Source organism: Haliotis cracherodii, unplaced genomic scaffold, assembly GCF_022045235.1.
Source record: "Haliotis cracherodii isolate W230 unplaced genomic scaffold, xgHalCrac1.p SCAF_18, whole genome shotgun sequence".
Classification (NCBI taxonomy): domain Eukaryota; kingdom Metazoa; phylum Mollusca; class Gastropoda; order Lepetellida; family Haliotidae; genus Haliotis; species Haliotis cracherodii.
Genome location: NW_027266273.1, coordinates 15047299 through 15063033, shown reverse-complemented (window position 1 = coordinate 15063033; position 15735 = coordinate 15047299).

Genomic DNA, 15735 nt, shown 5'->3' with positions numbered 1-15735 from the left:
GTCATGTGGAGTCATTGCATGACACAAAGTTTTACAGAATTTATTTACGCTATGAGATCTAGAATCCTCTGGGGGGGGGGGTATTTTAACCTATTGACAAACGTCATGTCAAGCATCGCAGTATTTTAAGCAGGACAACTCTCTTTTTATTTTTAACACACTGACACAAACACTGATAATTTACACAGTTCATAATCAGGGTCGTTCAGAGGTAAAATATAGTAGGTCTTGGGTGAATCGGGAGGAGACATTCACATCCCTGTACTTGGTCACTGGTCCTCAAATTTGTCCATTTTCCACCTGATATACGACAAGCCTCATCTAGTTCCCTGAATACGTTATCTGTTCTACCTCTTTAAACAAAAAATGAATAAACATTTTAAACATGAAATAACTATTCATAAACGCAGATCATAATAATAATAATAATAATAATAATAATAACAATGACAATGAAGTAAATAATCATACCCATTGCATAATAATAGCGATGACAATGTAGTAATAACCATCCACACAACATAATAATAACAATGACAATGAAGTAAATAATCATATACACAGATCATAATAATAGCAATGACAATGAAGTAAATAATCAAACACATTGCATAATAATAGCGATGACAATGAAGCAATAATCATATACACAGCATAATAATAGCAATGACAATGAAGTAAATAATCATACACACCGCATGATAATAACAATGACAATGAAGTAATAATCATACACACAGCATCATAATAACAATGGCAATGAAGTAATAATCATACACACAACATAATAATAACAATGACAATGAAGTAATAACCATACACACAGCATAATAATAACAATGACAATGAAGTAATAACCATCCACACAACATAATAATAACAATGACAATGAAGTAATAATCATACACACAGCATAATAATAACAATGACAATGAAGTAATAACCATACACACAGCATAATAATAGCAATGACAATGAAGTAAATAATCATACACACAGCATCATAATAACAATGACAATGAAGTAATAATCATACACACAGCATAATAATAACAATGACAATGAAGTAATAATCATACACACAGCATCATAATAACAATGACAATGAAGTAATAATCATACACACAGCATAAAAATAGCAATGACAATGAAGTAAATAATCATACACACAGCATCATAATAACAATGACAATGAAGTAATAATCATACACACAACATAATAATAACAATGACAATGAAGTAATAATCATATACACAACATAATAATAGCAATGACAATGAAGTAAATAATCATACACATTGCATAATAATAACAATGACAATGAAGTAAATACCCATACACTTATGCATAATAATAGCAATGACAATGAAGTAAATAATCATACACACAACATCATAATAACAATGACAATGAAGTAATAATCATACACACAGCATAATAATAACAATGACAATGAAGTAATAATCATACACACAGCATCATAATAACAATGACAATGAAGTAATAATCATACACACAGCATAAAAATAGCAATGACAATGAAGTAAATAATCATACACACAGCATCATAATAACAATGACAATGAAGTAAATAATAATATACACAGATCATAATGATAGCAATGACAATGAAGTAAATAATCATATACACAGATCATAATAATAGCAATGACAATGAAGTAAATAATCATACACATTGCATAATAATAGCAATGACAACAAAGTAAATAATCATATACACACAGCATAATAATAGCAATGACAATAAAGTAAATAATCATACACGTTGCATAATAATAACAATGACAATGAAGTAAATAATCATATACACAGCATAATAATAGCAATGACAATGAAGTAAATAATCATATACACACAGCATAATAATAACAATGACAATGAAGTAAATAATCATACACAGATCATAATAATAGCAATGACAATGAAGTAAATAATCATACACACAGCATAATAATAACAATGACAATGAAGTAATAATCATATACACAACATAATAATAACAATGACAATGAAGTAAATAATCATACACACAGCATCATCATAATAACAATGACAATGAAGTAAATCATCATATACACAGATCATAATAATAGCAATGACAATGATGTAAATAAACATACACACAACATGATAATAACAATGACAACGAAGTAAATAATCATACATACACAGATCATAATAATAACAATGACAATGAAGTAAATAATCATATACACACAGGATAATAATAGCAATGACAATGAAGTAAATAATCATATACATACAGCATAATAATAACAATGACAATGAAGTAAATAATCATACACATTGCATAATGATAGCAATGACAATGAAGTAAATAATCATATACACACAGCATAATAATAACAATGACAATGAAGTAAATAGTCATACACAGATCATAATAATAGCAATGACAATGAAGTAAATAATCATATACACAGCATCATAATAGCAATGACAATGAAGTAAATAATCATATACACAGATCATAATAATAGCGATGACAATTAAGTAAATAATCATACACACAGCATAATAATAACAATGACAATGAAGTAAATAATCATATACACAACATGATAATAGCAATGACAATGAAGTAAATAATCATACACACCGCATAATGATAACAATGACAATGAAGAAAATAATCATACACACAGCATAATAATAGCAATGACAATGAAGTAAATAATCATATACACAGATCATAATAATAGCAATGACAATGAAGTAAATAATCATATACACAACATAATAATAACAATGACAACGAAGTAAATAATCATATACACACAGCATAATAATAGCAATGACAATGAAGTAAATAATCATACACACAGCATAATAACAACGATGACAATAAAGTAAATAATCATATACACAGCATAATAATAACAATGACAATGAAGTAAATAATCGTACACACAACATAATAATAGCAATGACAATGAAGTAAATAATCATACACACAGCATAATAATAGCAATGACAATGAAGCAAATAATCATACACACAGCATAATAATAGCAATTACAATGAAGTAAATAATCATATACACAACATAATAATAGCAATGACAATGAAGTAAATACCCATACACTTATGATAATAATAGCAATGACAATGAAGTAAATAATCATATACAGAGATCATAATAATAGCAATGACAATGAAGTAAATAATCATATACACATTGAACAATGTATAAGACAAGAAATAATAGAAAAAAATAAGAAATAGAACAGAAAGATAAAGGATAAAATAAGTATCGAAAATGAAAGAATAAGATATATTTATGCGAGGTGGATGTACATTTTGTTTTTACAAGAGACACTATTAAAGATTACTATTATTATTATAAACAGATAAAATAAAAAAAGGAAACAAAGAGGGTTTCGATGATCCTGGAACAGTCAGGATGGTTGGGCTCATCATCAGCTCAGGGCCTTTGCCCCGTCTACACGCAGCTCAGACAGTGAATGGGACTTCTCACAGGAAGCACTGCTTAGTCGAACCCACCCAGAACTTTTCGGAGAATGTGAAGACTACCCAACACTGCAACCTTCTGCATTACCCAGATTGTCAGAAGGGTTGTATTCCTGATAGCAAACCCGGCTACTCTCCCAATGTCAGTCAACAGATTGGGAGGTACCAAACCTGAGGCACCAAGAACAGTGGAAAGTCGGACAACTTGGTACTGGGGATGCAAGCGTGACATTTCAAAGGCGAGGTCCCCATATTTGCCATGTTTTTCCTCAATCTTGTCAATTACATTAGTGTCAAAAGGGACAGAATATTCAATAATATTAACGATTTCATTAGATTTATCAATAAGGACACGATCAGGTTTGTCTGCCTGGATACGCCTGAGGCTGTAAACTGGCCTATTCCAAAGAATTTTGTATTTATCATTTCCATGAGGCCCTCTACATATTCTGGGTCGCACCATGGATGGACCTCTATGTCAAAACCACAAGCATGTCGAAGACGGTAATAAAATGATCGAGCTACACCATCATGTGGCTTAAGATACTGTATTTGTGCCAAAGCAGGGCATCCGCTGACAATGCGTTGGATTGTCTCATTATATTCATTGCATAATCTACATTTCATATTTACATTTTGACGCAAAATCACACATTGACGGTTTCGAGTGGGAAGTGACTGGTCCTGAGCAGCAAACAGAAAGCCTTCTGTTTCACTTTTCAAGCCAGACGACTTCATCCAAGCGAAGGACTCTGCAGGGTTGCTGATGTCCTCAACACACTGCACATAAACTCGATGCAGTGTACGCTCAGATAGCCTGGGCCGATTTGATATGGCACTTCGCTTGGTTGACACTCATTTCTGTACCGTCCAGCAGTACAGAACCATCAACAAAATCAACACCGACATTGATATTATTCCCCGCAACCTTGGCTCGTTTTAGAAAACTGTGGAATGCCTTGTTTTCATTATAAGTCTTGACATGCTTCACAAGAGGATCATCAGACAAAAAAATGTGTGGAAAAATACACAAGCAATTCTCTCATGAAAAGCCTCAACATTAATCAATCCACACCCTCCCATCATAATTGGTAAATATAAGCGATTGAGGGAAGAGCGAGGGTGGGTGGATTATTATTATTATCATGGGTATTATTATTGGCAAAATATTAACACGCAGATATTCTATCCAATCAATCCCTGACACTTTTTCCGTGTACAATCAACACAAACAGATAATGGTGGGTTCTGCCAATCAATTGATCAAATAATTAAGTTGATGAGGCAAGTATGCCACGGGGTACGACAATACCCCGCCCGAAATCATCACAGGGACACTACCTTAAGTATAATTTAGTGTCGTACTCCTTGTCATCAACTAAAGTAAATGAGTGTTAATTAATTAATCAATTAATCAAAATCCCGTGCAGTGGGTCTCTCCACATCGTTTTGCTGTTGTTGGTGCATATCGACATCCCTTTCATCTTCATCTTAATTTTATTGACCATTTCACTCATATATGCCATTTGGGGAGCAGTTTATTTTTAATATTCGTGTTCATCTCTCAACCGACCGCTTTTTTAATGCCAAGACAAAATATCTGTTTTATTCCTTGTCGGTTTAAACACGATTGAATTCATCTGATATCTGAAAAAGAACCTCGATTAGCCGAAACAATTAACAAGAATTAATCTCTTGAAATACAGTCAACTACGGTTATAACGAACACGCTCATAACGAACTGACGGATAAAACGAACTTACTTTTTTGGGACCCGACTCTATGCGCAAGTTATGCTGTATATATACTTATAACGAACTACGGTTATAACGAACTAAAATTAGTAGTCCCCTTGAGTTCGTTATAACCGTACTTTACTGTAGTGAAATATACTCTCGGGGTTTGTGGTATCGCGAGTAAATAAACAAATAACTGTCTGAAGTGTTGATTTAGTATCTACTACCGACGTTCCTACCCAATGTTTGAACTGGAGGGGGACGACAAACACAGACATGAGTGAGTGAGTTGGGATTAACGCCGCTTTAAGAATATTTCAGTAATATCACGGCGTGTCAGCTTGGTGTGTGAAGAAACTCCAGAATGAAGCACATCTCAGACGTTGACCACGCAAAAACCAATGAGCGCGGGTATGGTGCTGACAACCCTAGAAATATAATCAGGAAAAACCGGCATTCGAACCCACGATCTGCATAGTGAATTACGGCGCCCTTCCGGAATAGACTATGCTAGCTGACTGATTTCAGAGGAGATTATGATTTGATGTTTATATTTACGTAGGGGATTTGAATTATTTTTGAAAACTAATTCTAACTCGGATCTTCACGGTCTCCAATTCTTGTGATGTACGTATAGCAGTTAAAGTGTTCCTACCTGCCTATGTTTCCAACAAGGCATTGATTACAACGCTAAGACCAATTTGGAAATGGGCACCAGACAATGGAGCTTAGTCTCTATTGAAGAAAATATTCCATATAGGCCAAAACCAAAATACCAAATAATAACTGAAACCATTAAGCTCATGTTTGAAGCTTGTGCAGAAGTTTACATCACCCATGTAAATCTAATGTAAAATCTTCAGTATTTCCGGTTGTCAAAAAAATGGATAAAACACTTTTGCGTTTCTAAAAGGAACGAAATACCAAGAGACACGAGTTTTCTTATTAAAAGTTAATCATATGATTGACAGACCAACCACTGACCGCATTGTCAGGGAAACTCAATCCCTGGTTGTTGGGCGTGTATTCCGAACATGTCACGCCAGTATGTACCTATTCAGTTTATTTACAATGGAAATATCGAAATCCTGCAAACGTATTAGGCAGTTCCCTTGACTGAAGGTTAGATCAGCCCATTATAAACCCATTATTTTTAATCTCACATAAATTTAGTTTAAAAAGGTACGTTTTACCACCTCAGCTCTATGTACCATTGATTACCATTCATTGAGGAGCCCATCATGCAGATTGAGGATATTAAGTCGTACTGCAAAATCGTACCGATGAAAAGCAAACTAAATAGATATCCGAAAGCAACAATTCGGCTTAAATGGCTTGAACGTTATATATTGTTTTGCCAATACCAACTCGTCACCATAATTTTAGACATTCGAGTTATTATCTCTAAATTATTATGTAGGTTATCGAAAATATCCACATATCTGGTACCATTCCAATTACCCAGGGCAAATCAAGCAGGACAGAAAAACAGAAAAATCCATGAGAAATGCTTAATTTTTGAAGAATCTACCTAAAAGGGAACCTGTAACCCAAGATGATTCTTTGCTCTATATTCTTGTAATGTTTATTTATATCTTTAAAGAACCAGCTGAGGCCGAAGACAAACACGTGTTTAGAAATAAGATAGAACCCGTGTTCACCTTTGCGCTTCAAGTCAATCAAAAGATAAGAAAGTATTCTTGTTTTAAAAATATTTTTTATTTCAATTCAGTAGACATAAATGTAACATTGGTACAGGTATATACGTGTAGCAATTGATAGAATCTTAAAACATGATCACATGTAGGTATGTACATATGTTGATTGACTGAGAAATTATAATAAGTAGGCTGAAAATTCCTTCCTTTTTCTATCGAATCTATTAATGCTACTATTTTTCATTGCGATATTTTTTTCTATTTTACATAATCTTTTTTTTGAAAAAAGGAAAGTATAATGGAGTTTTCTTAATGCTTGACTGGTGACTGTTTTTTTTGCAAGAACAAGTATGTGGTTGAAAAGGTAGTTGTTTTTGTTGTAACAAAATAACTTATCCAGAATGGTAACATGAATATCATATGCAAGTTTCCAGTTTAGGTACATTTCAATTTCTAACCAAAATTCCTTTACAAAAAGTCATTCTACTTTCACATGGTATAAGTTTTCAGAAAAAGTTTTCTGAAAACTTATACCATAAGAAAGCATTCTAGACCTCGGTCAAATGAAAGGTTTTCCTTGATTTTTCGTTGGCACAAATGTGTCTTTAATATACATCGACTTTAAAGCTTGAGGCTTACTCTCACTTCATCGGAGCATGGGTAGTTCAGTCGTCTCGGGCGCCATGTGTTTGAATGATCCTTGGCACTTGTGTCACGAAACTACCTTCCTACCTTATTTGGCATCCGTAGGAATAGAGGTCCCAGGCAACCAGTACTGGTCGTAGGAGCCTAAATGGATCGGGTGGTCAGGCTCGGTGACCTGGTTGATTGCATGTCATCGTTTCCAAATTGCGTGGATCGATCCTCATGACATCAATAACTGGATGGATTATCTGGTCCAAACTTGATCATTTACATACCGTTGTTTTATACTTTAAAATTGTTTATTGCGGCGTAAAATAACACACACACGCACGCACGTACGCACGCACGCACGCACGCACACACACACTACATGCATCTTACGTTTTTTCTACAGTAGCTATCACGCCGTGATTAAACTGAAATAGCGTTCGCAACCATGAACTCTTACTCTCTTTCGGGATTAGATTCGAGCTTTTACGTTATATCTTCGCAAAGATGTTTAATTGCTTTATAAACAACTCAACATCGTCTGGTCGCAAAGCAGTAATTAATTGTTGATCATTTCATTTGTTGAAAAAACATTATAAAAAGAAAGAGCAACCAAAGAAGATCGAAGAAAGTCCCGAAACGTATGTGTTTTTTAGAATTTTGTTTCACACATCGATAACACTAACAGTGCCGTTATTTACATTGTTTTTTTAATTTTCATTGTTCAGTCAGCAAATGTAGCGACACTTACAGAATCAGTCCAGAGCATTTGTGAAACAGATCAGTCGTCAGATATTTACCTAAACTTTGAACAATGTCCGTTCAGGGTTGGTGAAACAGCCCACGAACTATAATACCACCCGGATGTAACCTGCATTGCGTGACGACAGCCAATTATCGACGCCGTCTCCGGGCTGTCACCCAATCGGAAGGGGAGGTAAAAGCTACAAGGGCGCTGTCAAAATTAAAACCGGAAAGATAGCGAAAGCGAGCCAATCTTCTCTGTCACGGCCTTGTGGACATAAAACCACCGAATTAGCTCTGATTGAGGGAGATTTCCGATTGGCGAGAGAGGCTGGCAAACTTTGATGGTACTTTTATTGAGCTCCCGTCCCCACTTGGCGTTAGAGGGGATAACGAGGCACTCACGCTGAATTTTCGCTAAAACTTTAGATAAAGATTTTAATAAACCTTTGTACTTCCGGGGGCACGACAAGATCCGCTTTTTCAGAATTCGGATAATCTGAGGTGGCCAAATTGAGACGATCTAAAGTGGAAGGTAATTAAAGATTGCTGACGTAGGTTATGTGTCATTATGATATTATATTCGAGGATGTGCTCAGTAGGGCGTGAACCACCGATTGTAAGTTATCAGAACGTCCCTAAGCCTGTATTGACCGTTCTTGTATCGGGAACAAAGACCCACTTAAGATAAAACGTGCCACAAACGAGCTGGATTTACCAAGTGTACTTATTGTGGACTTATTGTTGATAATATGATAGTGGGATCACTGAGTAGCTGAAGTTAATGAAATTGGGTAAAACAAGCTCACGTTTAAACTACTGACGTTCAGATGTGGCGGGGTAGCCTAGTGGTTAAAGCTTTCGCGCTTTAGACCAACAAAGCTGGTCTTGTCCTTTTAGATAAATCCAATGAAATCTTTTATATTATTGATTTTTCTGTTGACTGAGATTGGAAGAGTACCCGGGTTTGCTACCAGGAATACAGCCCTTCTGACAAATCTGGGTAATGCAGAAGGCTGCTATGTTTGGGAGTCTTCACATTCTCCGACAAGTTCTGGGTGGGTTCGACTAAGCAGCGCTTCCTGGGAGAAGTCCCATTCGCTGTCTGGGCTGCGTGTAGAGGGGGCAAGGACCCTGAGCTGATAATGAGCCTAACCAGCCTGACTGTGCCAGGATCACCCAAACCGTCTTTGCTGCATTTTTATTTAAATCTGTAAATAATAATAATAATAATAATCTCTTTATATTGAAACCAGTGAGTATGGTTTTACGCCGCTTTTAGCAATATTCCACCATTATCACGGCGGGAGACACCAGATATGGGCTTCACACATTGTACCCATGTGGGGAATCGAACCCGGGCCTTGTGCGGAAAGAACGAAGACTTTAACCAATAGGCTACCCAACCGCTCCAAGCCGATCTAGAGGCCAAGGCTGCGTTTTACATACATAGTCCACAAACACTGACCGTCTAATCTGTGCAAACAAGCACACAATCAACATCACGATTGTGTTTTTAGGAGTACATGTGTCACATGACAGACTTGTCACGTGCGAACCGCCATCCCACGTGACATGGATGATACTTCCGGCAGGTATGCGCCATTAACAAGGAAGAACTGACACTGTGTGTTGCCGTTTTCTGTACCACAAAGAAACATCGCTGCATGATAAATGTACACATGGTGCACAAAGAAAATTAATAATTATAGTATTATGATATATATATATATATATATCTGTATCGGGATGTTTCTTGGATTGACAAGTGCCGTAAATCCGATGTTGTGGCATTGGTTCTAAGAGAAATAAGAAAGGCAAACTTACAACATATTAATTTTGTTCTACCTATTGCAAATTTTAAAAAGTCGAACCCACTCCATATGTACCAAATGTTGTATTTGGGATAACGCTTAGTTAGTAAAGTATTTTTTGAAAGTGTTATCCCAAATATTTGTTGTATTTGACCACTTTCTGAAAGGCATTGTATATTCATAACTTTCGGCCACGGGACTCGTGCCGGGAGTCTCATCCTGGATTCGAACCCACGTGCACACCTACACACTGAGGCACCTAATCGCCAGCACACAAAGTCAGCGATCAAACCCACTCAGCCACCGAGGCTTCCACAAATACGAAAGTCAGACAACTGGTAGTCCAGATCACGTACATTGTCTACACGGCTCCTGTGGCCAAAAACTATGAACACACAATGTAATATACTCTACATATTTTTTAATTAGATTTCTGTACTTAAAAACAGTATTTACTTGTCAAGCTTCCGTACATACATTTACAAACTAATTACCAATCATACAAAATAATCTTTTAATAATAACGTTTAATTATCAAAGCTACAATTCAATAGTGGATAGTTCACATCTTTACAGATTGTTCTATACTGATGAAGTATATAAATATAAGCGACAAAACTTAATCGACATAATGATAAATATCCCCGAAAAGGGTAGACCAGTGTACAATTCAGCTTGTCCCATAAGCATGTGTTTATGAATTACTATCAAATAGTGATGACAAAAGGTGTTCGCGAAAAGGTCAGCGTATCCTGTCCAATCGGTTGCATCCGTCACAAACACATGCAAAGGCAAGTTATTGACCTGAAAAAAGCCTCGGAAACATATACCGTATTCGACGTAATAAGTCTCTAATAAGCGCCCACGGCGATATTTGCTAATATATTGGCTACTGAACAATCCAAAAAAGCACCCCTTCCGTTTGATATTTTGTACACAAGACTATTTATTCGTGAATAATAAGTTTGTTATAATGCACCCTTAATTATGGGCAATTAAATTCTTGAAAAATAATATCTGTCGTATATAAACGTTTCAGGCTGTCAGCATAAACCACGAAATTTACGATCTTTCAACTCTGTTGTTTTTCACCAAAATAATATTCTTATAAGAGCCCCCTATTTCTAATTTTGAGAGCGCCCTGTGCGCTTATTATGTCGAATACGATAGTACAAGTCAAAATAGGAAATGACATCGGGCATACTTTTGGTCACTGATGCATCAAATTTGAAAATGTCCTCTATATATTCAGTTTAACATTATGAAACAGATTGTGAACAAGTGTCGTAAGACGATTGGTGAAATCTTCATACAAAAAATCTAGGGGCGGTGGGGTAGCCTAGTGGTTAAAGGTTTAGCTCGTCACGCTGAAGACGCGGGTTCAATTCCCCACATGGACACAACGTGTGAAGCCCATTTCTGGTCACTTTCCCTTTACAGGTGGTGAATGCAAGCCTGTCTCTCTACATTCCTGGTGTGACGATACCCATTAATCAAAACTTGTGCGCTTCCTTTCTGTGAAGAAATAAACTCAACATTCTGGAGACCGGCCATGTTGATATGCAGTCAATCTTTGACAACGCTCACATACCACAGCAAACGTACGCGTAATACAATTGGTTGAAATTGGTTTATTTAAATACTTTAGGTACATTCATACTTCAACCTTTACTCGGTTTTAAATCAATTCTGTATTTCCCGGAACTGTGTAAAAATAAGCAAACCTGCTTGTTCTCCAATTCAGGTTTCTTTAGAAATATATTACAGTAAACTACGGTTATAACGAACTCAAAGGGACCACCCATTTTAGTTCGAAATAACCGTAGTTCGTTATAAGCATATATATACAGCATATATGCAACATATGGCCGGGGCTAACCAGTAAGTTCGTTATATCCGTCAGTTCGTTATAAGCGTGTTCGTTATAACCGTAGTTTACTGTATGTTTAAACAAACAAATCTTAAGTTAAATAATATAATCTTTTACTCAGTTTCAGTTAATCTTTCCACTTGTTAATCCAGCTTATCTTTACTTGTGTCATCCTTTACTCTCATGGATTAATTAGTCTTTGGGACTGTTCCATTATGTGTAGGTGAAATCCCTTTGTTGTTTTAACAAAGTGGACTGGGCTGTAGATGTTTTGGCATGTTGGCGTTTCCCCGCCGTGATATTGCTGGAATATTTCAAGCGGCGTAAAACCTCACTCACTCACTCACTCACTCACTCACCCACCCAAAACTCACTCACTCACCCACCCACCCACCCACCCACCCACTCACTCACTCACTCACTCACTCACCCACCCACCCACCCACCCACCAACTCACTCTCACTCACTCACTCACTAACTCACTCACTCACTCACTCACTCACTCACTCACTCACTCACTCAATCACTCACTCACTCACTCACTCACTCACTCACTCACTCACTCACTCACTCACCCACCCACCCACCCACCATCCACTCACTCACTCACTCACTCACTCACTCACTCACCCACCCACCCACCCACCCACCCACCCACCCACCCACCCACCCACCCACCCACTCACTCACTCACTCTCACTCACTCACTCACTCACTCACTCACTCACTCACTCACTAACTCACTCACTCACTCACTCACTCACTCACTCACTCACTAACTAACTAACTAACTCACTCACTCACTCACTCACTAACTCACTCACTCACCCACCCAAGCACCCAATCATGCACCCACCCACCCACCCACTCACTCACTCACCCACTCACCCAATCACGCACCCACCCACCCACCCACCCACTCACTCACTCACTCACTCACTCTCTCACTCCAACAAATGTAACCATATTATAACTAACTGTAGTATATAGATCGTTCTATACCGCACAACCCATTGTCATTTGCTTGACAAGGCTTAATGTTAATATTCTTAAAGGTTTCAAACTGAATCAATCATGACAGGATGTCCACATTTGAAAGACGCATAGGATGTAACTGACAAAACGACCAAGCTGTCCACGCAATATAATCCCAATATCTCATGGCTTATACTTGGATCAACGTGGAGATAGAATTCCCCGTCGTGCTGTCGTGTCGTCTTATGTATCACAAGTACGATGTACATGCGCACGTAACAGGGGCTGATACAGGATTCTCTCATCAAAATGCATATATGCACAAACAGAATTTAACCTGTCAAAAATACAGCAATTTGTTGATATATGTCAGCCATTTCAGCCTGTACCATCGCACGTACTGCGCATGACACACACTTGACATCTTGTGACACCACGACAAACAATTCTTTCCAAATATCTGCATATACAATTTAAATAATTAAATAGAATTAATTTGGCGCACATTAGTCTTAGAATAGCCCGTATAAAACAGTAAGTTGAAAGAGAGACGTCCACTTGACCGCGAGTTGGTGCCAGCCGGTCAGAGAGTTCCGGAATGGAATAAGGTGAGTAAGAGTTTTATCTCGTACTCTCTGAGGACCTCGTCAAAGTCCCTACAGTGAGTGAGTATGGTTTTACTCCGCTTTTAGCAATATTCCAGCAATATCACGGCGGGGGACACCAGAAACGGGCTTCACACATTGTACCCATGTCGGGAATCGAACCCGGTTCTTCGGCGTGACAAGCGAACGCTTTAACCACTTGGCTACCCGACCGCCCCCAAAGTCCTTACAACATTTAGTTAAACAATTAGAAAGACAGGCGAGATGACGTTTGAAGATTATTTCATAACTTGTGAAACATTAATTGTTATATTTGATTACTTCCAGATGGGCGAATATGGTGCACTAATAATTTTTTCTATCTGAGATTTGTTTGTTTGTTTGTTTGTTGTTTAACGCCGCGCTAAGCAATATTCCAGCTATATGACGGAGGTCTGTAAATAATCGAGTCTGGACCAGACAATCCAGGGATTCACATTATGAGCATCCGTCCAAGCAATTGGGATACGATGACATGCATCAGCCAAGTCGGAGAGCCTGGCCACCTGATCCCGTTAGTCGCCTCTTGCGACAAGCATAGTCGCCTTTTACGGCAAGCATGGGTTGCCGAAGACCTATTCTACCCCGGGTCTTCACAGGTCGTCTATCTGAGAAAATAGATTTATAGGATACATATGTTATTAACCATTACCTTTCAGAATAAGCTCAATATATCACAAATAAGGCGTTTTATGACTTTGTGTTGAGTATATATTGACATGTCTTATGATCTGAAGCGCCACAATTCTCAATGTGGAGTTGCGTCCCTTAACTGCGGTAGGATTCTAGATCACGGATCCGCGTACTAGATTCGATGTGATTGTGACTCTTGGCTTGTCAGCATCATACCCGTGCTCATTAGTTTCACCAAAGTGATAAACGTCTGAGACATGCACCGATTTGGGCTTTCCTAGCAAGACGGGCACGGGTGGCCCAGTCGCCTAAGGCGCCGCGATTCGCTGTGCAGAGTTGCGTCCCTTGGGCATGCCAGAAACCTATGATTGTGGGTTCGAATCCCGGTTCGCCCCGATTATGTTTCTAGGTTTGTCAGCACCATACCCGTGCTTGTGGGTTTCACCGAAGTGGTAAACGTCTGAGACCTGCATCACTTCGGGCTTTCCTCCCACACTCAGCTGACACGCCGTGAAATAACTGGAATACAAGCGGAGTTATACCAAACCCACTCACTCACTCACTTTCCTATGAAGATGACACGCCGTGATTTAACTGAAGTACTGTCTAAAGCATCGTTAAACACAAGAAATAGCCTAACCACACTGAAGTGAAGTGTTTCATAAATATTTCTTACAAAATGATATGCAAACGTGTAGGAGTCCGCCAAGGCGGTAGATATGTTCCACGTCAGACCTTACACTCAAGAGAGTAAGTAAACACTATATATGGGATAAAGATCACCCATGTATATTAGTATTCAAACGCAGACCAAGTACAATCGCATCTACACTACATTAGCTACATCTTTCCTAAACGATAAAGCCCATGCTCAGAAACATGGAATGTTTATGCATGTTGAGGGATCTATCGAAAAGAAACAAACTAAACACCATTCATGTATTCAGTCCATTAAAACTGGTTTGTAAACGAGATGCTGTCAACAATGTGCGTAGTTGCACGGTTGAACCATTAGCATAATGCCCATCTCTTCGGCCTAGGGGCATACATGCAAACACAGACATACGTCATTGATCGACGGCACACCGAGTTCTTAGGTGAGATGTTAAAAAATGTTTGTCTACATGGTGATGATGATGGTTGCCGAAATCAAACAAAGGAATCATATCAAATAATATTAACATCCATTTGAAACATTTATTGACGTTGTCTGTGTATTCCATAATTACTCTATCACATACATGTGCATGTTCATGCATGGATTCTTATCTCTATCATTCCAAATTGACGCTCTTAATGACATCTTTATCAGTACCCAGATAGGAACGATGCTGTATATTTCATGAAAATTGGGGGCACGGGTGGCCCAGTCGTCTAAAGCGCCGCGATTCGCTGTGCAGAGTTGCGTCCCTTGGGCATGCCAGAAACCTTTGATCGTGGGTTCGAATCCCGGTTTACACCGATTATGTTTCTAGGTTTGTCAGCACCATACCCGTGCTCGTGGGTTTCACCG